The sequence below is a fragment of the Phocoena phocoena genome, chromosome X (assembly GCF_963924675.1).
Source record: "Phocoena phocoena chromosome X, mPhoPho1.1, whole genome shotgun sequence".
Taxonomy (NCBI): Eukaryota; Metazoa; Chordata; class Mammalia; order Artiodactyla; family Phocoenidae; genus Phocoena; species Phocoena phocoena.
This window is the reverse complement of record NC_089240.1, coordinates 107,754,543-107,765,455: the sequence shown is the minus strand read 5'-3', so window position 1 is coordinate 107,765,455 and position 10,913 is coordinate 107,754,543. Positions and strand designations below refer to the sequence as shown.

At 35.4% G+C, this 10,913-nt stretch overlaps 1 pseudogene; it reads right to left on the bottom strand.

Annotated features, from left to right (window-relative positions):
- Nucleotides 1-1,673: 1,673 nt before the first annotated feature.
- On the bottom strand, nt 1,674-2,669 carry LOC136142244 (Y-box-binding protein 1 pseudogene; annotated as a pseudogene).
- Nucleotides 2,670-10,913: the final 8,244 nt, after the last annotated feature.

Below are 10,913 nucleotides of genomic sequence, written 5' to 3'. Positions count from 1 at the left end.
AATGCTATAAACAGAGAAATAAAAAATAAAGCCCTGGAAATTGGGAGGGTATGGATTTATTTAATAGCTATGTGATGATGACATGAAATTCAGATTTGGCAGCACGTATGGGAAGAAAATGATAGAACGGTTATGATGGAGAATTGCACAGTAGATCAATGTTTGCTCTGGTAAAAAGAAGGAATACAGATATCCAATAAAGGATTTCCTTCCAAAATATATAATGAACTTCTTCAAATCAATTTAATAAAAGACTGATAATCTGACTTGAACAGGTTCTTCCATATAGATGATTCCAAATCTCCAGTAAACATATTAACATGTAGTCAGCATCAATTAGTCATCAGAGGAATGTTAATTAAAATCAGATTGAGAAACTATTAAATGCTCATAATAATGGTTAAAATTTTAAAAGCAGATAGTACCAAGTTTTGGTTAGGATGTAAAACAGGCTGATTTCCTACATACTCCTGGTAGGAGAATAAACTGTTAGATTCATTTTGGAAAAGCATTTGGCAATAGCTAATATAGTTGACTAATATGTAAACTCAATAGCCCAGGACTTCCCTTTCTTTCCTAGTGTGTTCACTCTCATTGCTGTGCAGTTTCCATTCTTTGAATATACTAAAGCTTGCGTATTCATTCTACTGTATATATATAAAGTTTAAAACCAAGGAGAACTAATTCGTGATGTTTAAAGTCAAGATAGTGGTCATTCTTGGGTGACTGTGCTTCAGTGCTGCTGAAAATATTATATTTCTTGGCCTGAATGATGGTTATCCATATATTCACTTTGAGAAAATTCATCTAACTGTACACTTATGATTTATGCATCAATAAAATATTGTACATTGTATATTGTATATGCATATTGTATTTAAATATTAAGAGAAATTTTAAAATAACAAAAATATGGTCTTTCCAGATTAAAAATGTTCATATCATTCTTATTCTATTGATCTTACTGTATATGCTTTTACTGTTAGAGTTGGATTTGTTGAATGTTCATTATTTTCTAGATTTATCAATTTAAATAGGATTTGACTTTCCCATTAGACAGTAAAACCTTGAGCACTAGACTATTTCTAATCTTCATAACCACTCATGGATCTCTCCTTAAACAAAAGATACAGTGCTGCTAAAACCTTAGGTCATTGCTCTTGTATCTCCATTTCTTGTGTGAAGGATACACACACACACACACACACACACACATTCGTGTACGTGTGTGCTAGGTTGAAAATGGTATTTATTTTTAACTTCCTGATATTATCTCCTAATTACCTTAAACTTCCATAATCATGTTTTCATTATTAAGACTTCTTTTGCATCATGCTGTTTTTTTAATTTAATTTTTAAGATATTTATTAATAGGTGCTTGCAGTTTGACTTTTTTGAAAAAAATCAAGCTGTAAACTTTTATTACAAATTAACAATGAGGTTCTTAAAAATCTCAAACTTGACCAGATATTAAACAATTTAAAAACCTTTAAAAGTGTATTGAGAAAAACAAGGCTTTAAAAAAAATGTTTTTCATTACCAAAAAGAGACGTCTTTAGGTAAAAATAATAAAAACCCCATGCTGCATAGATAACGCAGATAGTTCTGGTTATCTGGTCAACAGGCAAAAAGCAAGCACTTAAGGTCTTGGGCTCCAATCTTTTGTTCATTTCTTATTCATATTCATTTCTTCTTGTTGGATGACTAAACCGGATGATGGAAGAGATGATAAGTGGGCATTTACTCAGCCCTGCCCTGCTCAGCCTCGTAGCAGATGAATTCTCAGCTGGTGGATAGGCTGCTTTTGTCTCTTTGCCGTCTCGTGGTTTAGGGTTTTCTGGGCGTCTGCGTCAGTAATTGAAGTTGCGGCGGTACAGACATTGAGGCGGCTGCTGACCTTGGGTCTCATCTCCTTGATTTTTTCTCATCTTCATTGCCGTCCTCTCTGGGCTGTCTTTGGCCAGGAGGGCCCCTGTGGTATCATGGTCTATAACCCTGATACATATTCTGTCTCACTGGTCTACCTTGTTCCCCTGCACCCTGGTTGTCAGCACCCTCCAACCTGCACAGGAGGGTTGGAATACAGTGGTCATCACCCATAGGGTCTCCGCATGTAGTAAGGTGGGAACCTTCGCCTGCGGTAGGGCCTGGCCTTCGGGAGCACTCTCCGATCCCTCATCCTTCTCCCCACTCACACTATTCTGGTAATTCTGCTGGTGGTTGAGTGGAAGACCCCTGCGATGTGGAGAGCGTCTATAATGGTTACGGACTGGTGCACATGTACCGCCTTGCGCTGGAACTCCACAAGGGCCTGTAACATTTGCTGTCTCCGCGTCCTTTTCTCCTTCAACAACATCAAACTCCACAGTCTCTCTGTCTCCTATGCTGCGAAGGTACTTCCTGGGGTTCTTCTTCTTTATGGCAGTCTGGTGTACAAATACATCTTCCTTGGTGTCATTCCTCTTGATGAAGCCATATCCGTTTCTTACGTTGAACCATTTTACTGTTCCCAAAACCTTCGTTGCGATGACCTTGTCGCCGCCGTTAGGCACCGCCAATGTGAGGTCGCCGGGGCCACCGCTCCCTGCACCGCTGCCCATCAGACCCGGCTCGGGGTCTGCAGTGCTGAGGGCGGGGGCAGCGGGCGGCTGCTGGGTCTCGCTGCTCATGGCTGCGGTGAAGGTGACTGGGGCCGGCGGCTGGCAGCTGCGGCTCCTCCCGGGCTGGGATGGTCACAAGGCCAGCTGCGGTGGTGGGGCTGCTCAGCGCCTCACTGGGGTGCTGCTCTTCAAATTTAAGTGAAACAGTTGCCACTACATTGTCATGCAAGGACTCGCGATTTGCCCTAATGAACCATTTTCACATCTTTGCCAGTAAGGTTCTAGATATAATTTAGATTCTGCCAATGAGATGTACCAGAAAGAGACCTAGAAAGCAGAAGAGTAAAAGAAGTCGTTTGTCCTTATTACAGGAGGCAACAAGTGTTGATATTGGGTTCACCAGACGTGACTAATTGTCACAGTCAGCCAGAGAGTCCTTCCCTCCCTGTAAGTCACATATGTTAGAGCTGCAGGGAAAGTGTGACATTTTCACTTGTTTCCTACATTGTCTTTACCAAAATTGCTGTAGTGAATCTGAAAGCTGCTGGAGCTCCACAACTGATTTCCAAGCCTTGCAATGCTTTTAAGCACTTAATAATACTTTGTATTAAATCCCTTTTCAGAAGAAATACCTAGAATGATTTTTATATCCCACATCATGTTGATATAGTCTCAATATTATAATGTTTGAGGAAATAACTACTTTTAACAAACATAACTAATCCAATTACATTTTCTTAGGTGAATTATTCAATTCAGCAAGTACATGTTCTTTTATTGTTTTTTAAAGTTCATTTTTACCCTTGCATCAACTTATGTTAGGGCACATATCAATTACCAACAATTATTCATTGGCCATCTACAGGCATGCCTCTGAGATACTATGAGTTTGGTTCCAGATCACTACAATAAAGCAAATATTGCAATAAAGTGAGTCAAACAAAGTTTTGGCTCCCAATGCATATAAAAGTTATGCTTATGTGTAAAAAAACAATGTACGTACCTTAATTAAAAAATAATGCTAGGGGGAGGGATAAATTAGGAGTTTGAGATTAAAATATACACACTACTATATATAAAATAGATAACCAACAAAGACCTACTGTATAGCACAGGGAACTCTGCTCAGTGTTCTCTAATAATCTATAAGGGAAAAGAATCTGAAAAAGATTAGATATAGGTATATATATAACTGAATCACTTTGCTATACACTTGAAACTAACACAACATTGTAAATCAGCTATACTTCAATAAAAAAATAATAATGCCGTTGGAAAAATGGTGCCGACAGACATGCTTGATGCGGGGTTGCCACAAACCTTCATTATATAAAAAACACTGTCTATGAAGAGTGATAAAGCAAAGTGCATTAAAACAAGGTATGCCTGTACCGTCTTCTGAACACTGTGCTATGTCCTGGTATCATAAGAATGTTGTATAACATGCTTTATGCTTACAGTTTTATATTAGAAATTGTAATCCTTGGTCTTTGGCAACCAAGGCTTCTTTTGTAATAAAGACACTTGGATTAAGTAAAAGATTGTCTTATTTTATCCCACACCATAATCTGTCATAAGAATTGGTTGCACTATAAACTTTACCGTTTACTTAATAAACATAATGTCCTTCTATGTATACAAATCTACATTTGTTTACAGAGTTACAAAGATGAATACAATATGGTCCATTTCTCAATGTGCTCACAATCTAGTGGTGAGGGCAGGCATAGTTATGACAAATTATAACGAGTTTAGGTTATGATGAACTCAACATAGAAGTAAAAAAAAATACTACAATAGCATAAGCAAAGGGTTTTATTCTGCATCAAGAGTTGAATAAACCTTGCCATATGAATAGAAATGTTGTCTGCCCCTAATTTGAATTCGATCAAGGCTAAAGAGGAAGAAGGACATTTTGGACAAACAGAACAGCTAGAAAGTGATATAAATGCATCAAAATAAACTATTAGGTAATCAAAAATATTTCAATATTTCCGAAATATTTCAATCAGTGATATTGGTGTATACATTGCATGCTATCAGGATGAGTTTGAATTTTATTCTCTAGGCAGTCAAGAGCCAACAGAAGAGAGCTAGCAGTGGAGAACATGATCAAAGTTGGATTTAGAGAGAATTCCAGTGGTAATGGGAATTCTGGAATAGAGGGGAGAATAATAGGTGTCCTGAAAATACCAATGTCCTTCTTTTGCTTTGTCTTTAATGCCTATTTTGCAAAGGTGACTTGCCTCATCGGCATAACTGCTGTAGTGTAACTGCCTGATATTAAGCTTTTTGATTGTAACGTAAGTGTCCGATATTAAGCTTTTGGTTGCCGAGGCATCCATTTCAAAGACATCCATCTCGAATAAACATATTGCCAGGTGTATGACACAGCTCAGCTAAGTAAAAAACCAGGCTGCCCCACACATGAGGTTTCCCTTTTAGAAAACCCTGAGTAACCTAGGTTTACTGAGAGTGACCTTGCTTTTGCCTTCCTGTGCTCTAATTCCCACTCTTATGCTTTAAATTCTCCAATAAAGAGTGAACCTGTGAGGCCTTAGGCACCCCTCTTTTGGACCCTGATAAGGGCAGAGCCCCAGGTTGGTGCTCTCTCTCTCTCTCTCCCTCTCTCTTTCTAGGCTCATGACTGCTGTGTAGCCCTTGGGTGTGCCACGTACCCTCCAGGACCTGTGAGTAATAGATCTTTTTTTCCCCCCAAAGTTCCTTGATGGATTTTTGCTGATGTGCATCTTGCAATCATAATAAGAACCACAAGGGCCTGTCCAGCCACAACACTGGCTTTGGTTGGGAAAGTATCTGTGGGCCCAGGTGAGTACATTAGAAATTCCTAGCCAATAGTATCACTATTGGTAGGCTGAGAGTGACACAAAACAACTGGCTTATAACAAAAATGAGGTACTTAACAACTGAAGTTCCTCAGACAAGGGTCCAAAGCCAATCTTTCAAAAATAATATTTTTTGAATTGTGCTATGTATAATGAGAAATATTAATGTATGACTTTATGAGCTTATACATGGTTAGTTACCTTAATTTATTATAGTTTTAATGTTTTTGTTTTTTCAAAAAAGCAAGCCCATAATTTGTATAATTGGTCTAAATTCTATCCATTGTACACTTTGTCTAATGATACCGTTGATCAATTTACTCTTTTTGAACAAATTTGTCCTATTATTGAATCCCCAATAAGCAGTAAGAACTGAGAAATCTTTCAACCTGAAGTGGAGCATTAGAGATAGGGTCTCAAACCTAAAATAGTTTATGACAGACCATTTTATATTTAAGAAAAGCAATGTAAAAATGTATACACTATCATCTAGTCCAGTAAAAGCTAGCTCATTACCTACATTTCTCCAATTTTTCAAGGACAAATATAACTGCTCTGGTTTTTTTTCTTCATTATTCTTTCTTTTGCTTTCTCTTTTGTCATTGAACACATTTTTGCTGGAGCCCAAGGGACAAAAAGTGCATTTTAAAGTCAAATATATAAGCTGTAATTAGGCTCAGGACCTGATTTTTTTAGTGAAAAAATTGAAGTCACATTATAGTTCAGATTTGTCCTTATGGATAAAGATGTTAAGATCACATATTATTATGTCTTGTGCTTCTTTTGGTCACATTCAAGAAACAAACAAACAAAAAATTCAATTATTTAATCATTATATCTTTTTCTTAGTGGAGCAATGGAATCATCATATTATTTCTCTGTTTTTATTATTCATCTTCCTGTGCTCTATTATTACTGATAGAATGACAAGGTTAAAAATAATGCTTTTTGTTCAATACTTCTGAGTGTCTTTGAATGCCATACTTTTGAACCAAATTAAACATTATTCTTAACATTTATTATATTCCAAAACCAGGAAAGATACTCATAGGGAAATATTTAAGAGTTCTACTTTCTCAAATTACCCTTGGATTGACTAGTGAGTAAAAAACCATGTTCTTGACTCACTGGGTTTAAATTCACCATCGGAGTTATCTCCAGAGAACTGCATTTCTACATCTAGGGAGACACTTCTTGCTTGTCATTCTTAATTGAGAGCAGCAGCCCAAGTAACACAACAGTACAAAGACCATCAGTAAAAATGTCACATCAAAATGAATTAAAGTAAATGGATTTGCTAGCTATCAGTGTGTCTGTCAGGACATTACCAATCTTGACTCTCACATCATATGTGTGAACTGTTTATCATGGTTGATTTTTCCTGCTGCAATGTGTACACTAACAATTATAGCAATTGCCTACACAATGTAAAATCAGTTGGCATAAAGCTATCATAAAAATTGTGTGATACTACTGCAAGTATGAGCATACAGATGAATTGAACAAAACAGCAATTATAGAAGGACAAAGAGGAGTTAGTTATTTAGTATATGATAAATAGAGCATATCAAATTGAAATGAAAAAGAGTTACTATTCAGTCAAGTATCTTAGGATAAATAGTGATTTAGGAAACACATATATAATTTCTATAACTACATCTATATGTTTTTTACTTCAATAGATACTAAATGGACTAAAGCAGTGGTTTAAAGCCAGGAGGTACATGTCAGAATAATTTTTTCAGCTCTCTCAAAATATACATTACAGCTGGTTCACTTGAAAAAATTGGGACAAACTAAAATATCAAAAATAGAAGATGATATTTATTGGTACATCAAATCAAAAGACTATTAATGGAAGAGATAGAAGGATAACATCTAATTTTATTGACATGAAAAGCATCCTAATACAATATTGAGAAAATTGACCAGGATACAAAATTGCATGCATAGTATGCCAGGGGTGGGGAGTAAAAGAGAGAGAAAGATTGGAGAAAATACGCCATAAAACAATAATGATTATCCCTGGATGTTGGAATTAAAATAGATTTTTCCTATTTCATTTACTCTGTTACCTTTGCTTATCTGTATTTTCAAATTTTTCTTCCCTTAGCACATATTACTTTTACATTAATAATATTATCAAAGTTAGAAAAAAGACAGAGTTATATATATTGTATATTATAAATATATATAAATAATGCATTATATATAATGTATAATTTCTGTATTATATATTATAATTTATATTCTATATTATATATTATAATTTCTATATTGTATTATATAACTGATATATTATAATTTCTGTATTATATATAATTTCTATAACCAATTCTATTTTACCTAACATAATTATTTTTACTTACCTTTCTTTTCACTGTGTCACCATGATATAAATACCACGTGTTGAAAAGTGAAAATTGAAAAATCCAGTCAACCATGTCTCTTTTCCACACATTTCTTTCTGTGAACTGAATTAACTGAAAGATTGGATGATTTATAGAAATAATGATATAATACATTGAATAGTAAATGAAAAATATATCTGTCAAACTATAATCATCATAGTATTTTAGAATTGCAAAAAACTTTAGAAATCAGATAATATAATTCTATCTTCCTGGAAATGAGAAAACTGAGTAATCAGTAGTCTTTTTTAAACATAATGTGGATATTGAACATGTATTTCTCAGGAGACTGTATAGGAAAAAATGGAAACAACGACAAGAAAAGCATACAAATTAAGAAGCAAAATGATGAAACAACCAGTTACAATGTTCTGGTAATTCTTTCCAGGACTGTGTAATTTTGGATTAAACTAAACTGTCCCTTTAGAGAAGAGGTAAAAATCAGACCTAAGGAATTGTTGTTTTCAAAAGGAAAGGCTGATCATCTTGTTCTCCACGGCTTCTCCTCATTCTTAAACTTGTATAAAAATTTCTGAACCTCATAGAAAAACTCTCTTCATTGGTAGGGTGGTCAGAGTTCCAACAAATTAAATCCTCAAGTAATGCACCTGTAACAAAGGCAATGGGAAAAAAGATCCACAACTTCCAAAATCTTGTCACAATTGGAAGACTCTAGCCCACAAAATAGAAAGGAGCACATTTGTGTGAGGCAGTAGATTGAAATTTCAATCAGGCAATAGATTGAAAGCAGAATCACCATGATGATACCAAAGGCATGCAGAAATAGAATATACAGTACAACCAATATAAAAAAAAATTTTGTTATAAAACTATTGTCTATTACCCCCAAAATTGTTTGTATCCATTTTAGTAACCAAAATGTATGATTATTTTAAAAATTTACTTATACCTGATTTATATTCTTACTAGAACTTCTTCCATATTATAACTTCTCCATTATTTTGTTTCCTCTCTCAGTTAATAGATTTATGCCTTTAATTAATTTTTATTTTCAAGATAAGTAGATAGCTTATTTTCAAATTCCTTACAGACTCAGGCTTGATTTCTGCTGCCTTCATTCATTAAAACAACTTGGGTTGGTAGAACTGCTTGTGTTCCAAATTTTATCTGCTCAGATTCTCAGGATATTTCTTTCTTTATGTCTTGCACAGAATGTTGCCAAAGAATAAATCTGAGGACAGCTTGATTCTTATGTTTTTCTGTTTGTATGAAGCAACTCGCTTTTCAGGTCTCAGTGCATAAACAATTATTTTGTAAATATTTGAAATATTTTATTTTGCCAGGATGTGTCTGTATTGGGGCTATTTTCCTTTGACTCCATGGGTGTATGGTGATTGTGTGAGCATACATACCCACATACCTGTGTAAAATTTCTCAAATAACATATCTTTTTTAAAGACATTAACAATATTTTTGAAATTGGTTTTTTAAAACAGTTTGAAGAAGAAAAAAAACCTTATATTCTTTTATTCCCACAATGCATAATTAAATTCATCATATTTTAGATTATTGACTTCTGACTTTTTTAGGTTTATATTTTGAAATTATAGTATAATATATGATTGCCTTGTAATAAGAAATAAACAAATATTTGAGGTGACTAAAGCTAATGTCCCATTCAGTCATTTAATAATATATTCAACAGTATTTATGGAGCCACAAATTGTTCTTGCTATACATCAGTAGTTGGGCTACCTTAGTATAAAAAGAGAGAAAATATCACTGCTCTTGCCGAGCTTGTATTATAGTGATCACAAAAACATAAATCAAATATATAAGTAAATTGAAACATATATTAGATGGTAATTAGTACTATATTAATGAAGACATTCCAAAGAAACAGAACCAATAGGATGTGTGTGTTTGTGTGTGTGTGTGTGTGTGTGTGTGTATCGTAGAACATGTATGTTTACTTTTGTCGCTGGTGGTGGTGTCATTCTTGACACGTACCTGATGCCTTTACCACATCTTTGGCTAACCTTGAAGGACAAGAAAGACAATTAAGTCATCACAAGGGAAAGAAGCTTGTTTTATTTCCCTTAGAGTAGGCAGATTCAATTTGTATCACTGACAGCAAAGGCATGATGCCACCATCTCAGCCCTTTGCAAGGGCAACACTTTGTAAGAGGGAAGCGCAGCTATGCCACCCACTGCAAGACAAATGGCTAGCAGATTGAAAGAAAGAAAGAAAGGAGGGAGGGAGGGAGGGAGAGAGAGAGAGAGAAAGAAAGAAAGAAAGGAGGGAGGGAGGGAGAGAGAGAGAGAGAGAAAGAAAGAAAAGGAAGAAAGGGAGAAAGAGAGAAAGGAAGAAAGAAAGGAAGAAAGAAAGAAAGGAAGGAAGGAAGGAAGGAAGGAAGGAAGAAAAGAAAGGAAGGAAGGAAGGAAGGAAAGGAAGGAAGGAAGGAAGGAAGGAAGGAAAGGAAGGAAGGAAGGAAGGAAGAAAGGAAGAAAGGAAGAAAGAAAGAAAGAAAGAAAGGAAAGAAAGAAAGAAAGGAAGGAAGGAAGGAAGGAAAGAAAGAAAGAAAGAAAGAAAGAAAGAAAAAGAAAGAAAAGAAAAGAAAGAAAGAAAGAAAAGAAAGAAAGAAAGAAAAAGAATTTGTTTCATAAGATTATGGAGTCTGGCAAGTCCAAAATGTGCAGAGTGGGGCTGGCACACTGGAGACCCATGGGAGAGTTGATACTACAGTTTAAGTATGAGGGTCATCAGTTGGCAGAATTCTTTCTTATTTGAGGGAGGTCAGATTTTTATTCTCTTCATGCCTTTAAATGATTGGGTGAGTCTGATCCACATTTTGGAGGGCAATCAGAAGTAGTGCTATGTGGAATACCATGAAGGTAGATAAGGCATTCTATAAGCCCAAGGATGGTAGTTTTCGCAGAAGCATTGTGTGCAGGGAGGTCATATCCATATTCAGAGTAAGTGTCTTTTCCATAACAGAAACAGTCCAATGTAATCAACCTGCCATGAGGTAACTGGCTATCACTTCAGGGAATGGTGCCATTTTATGAGGCCAGCATTGCCCTAATATAAACCA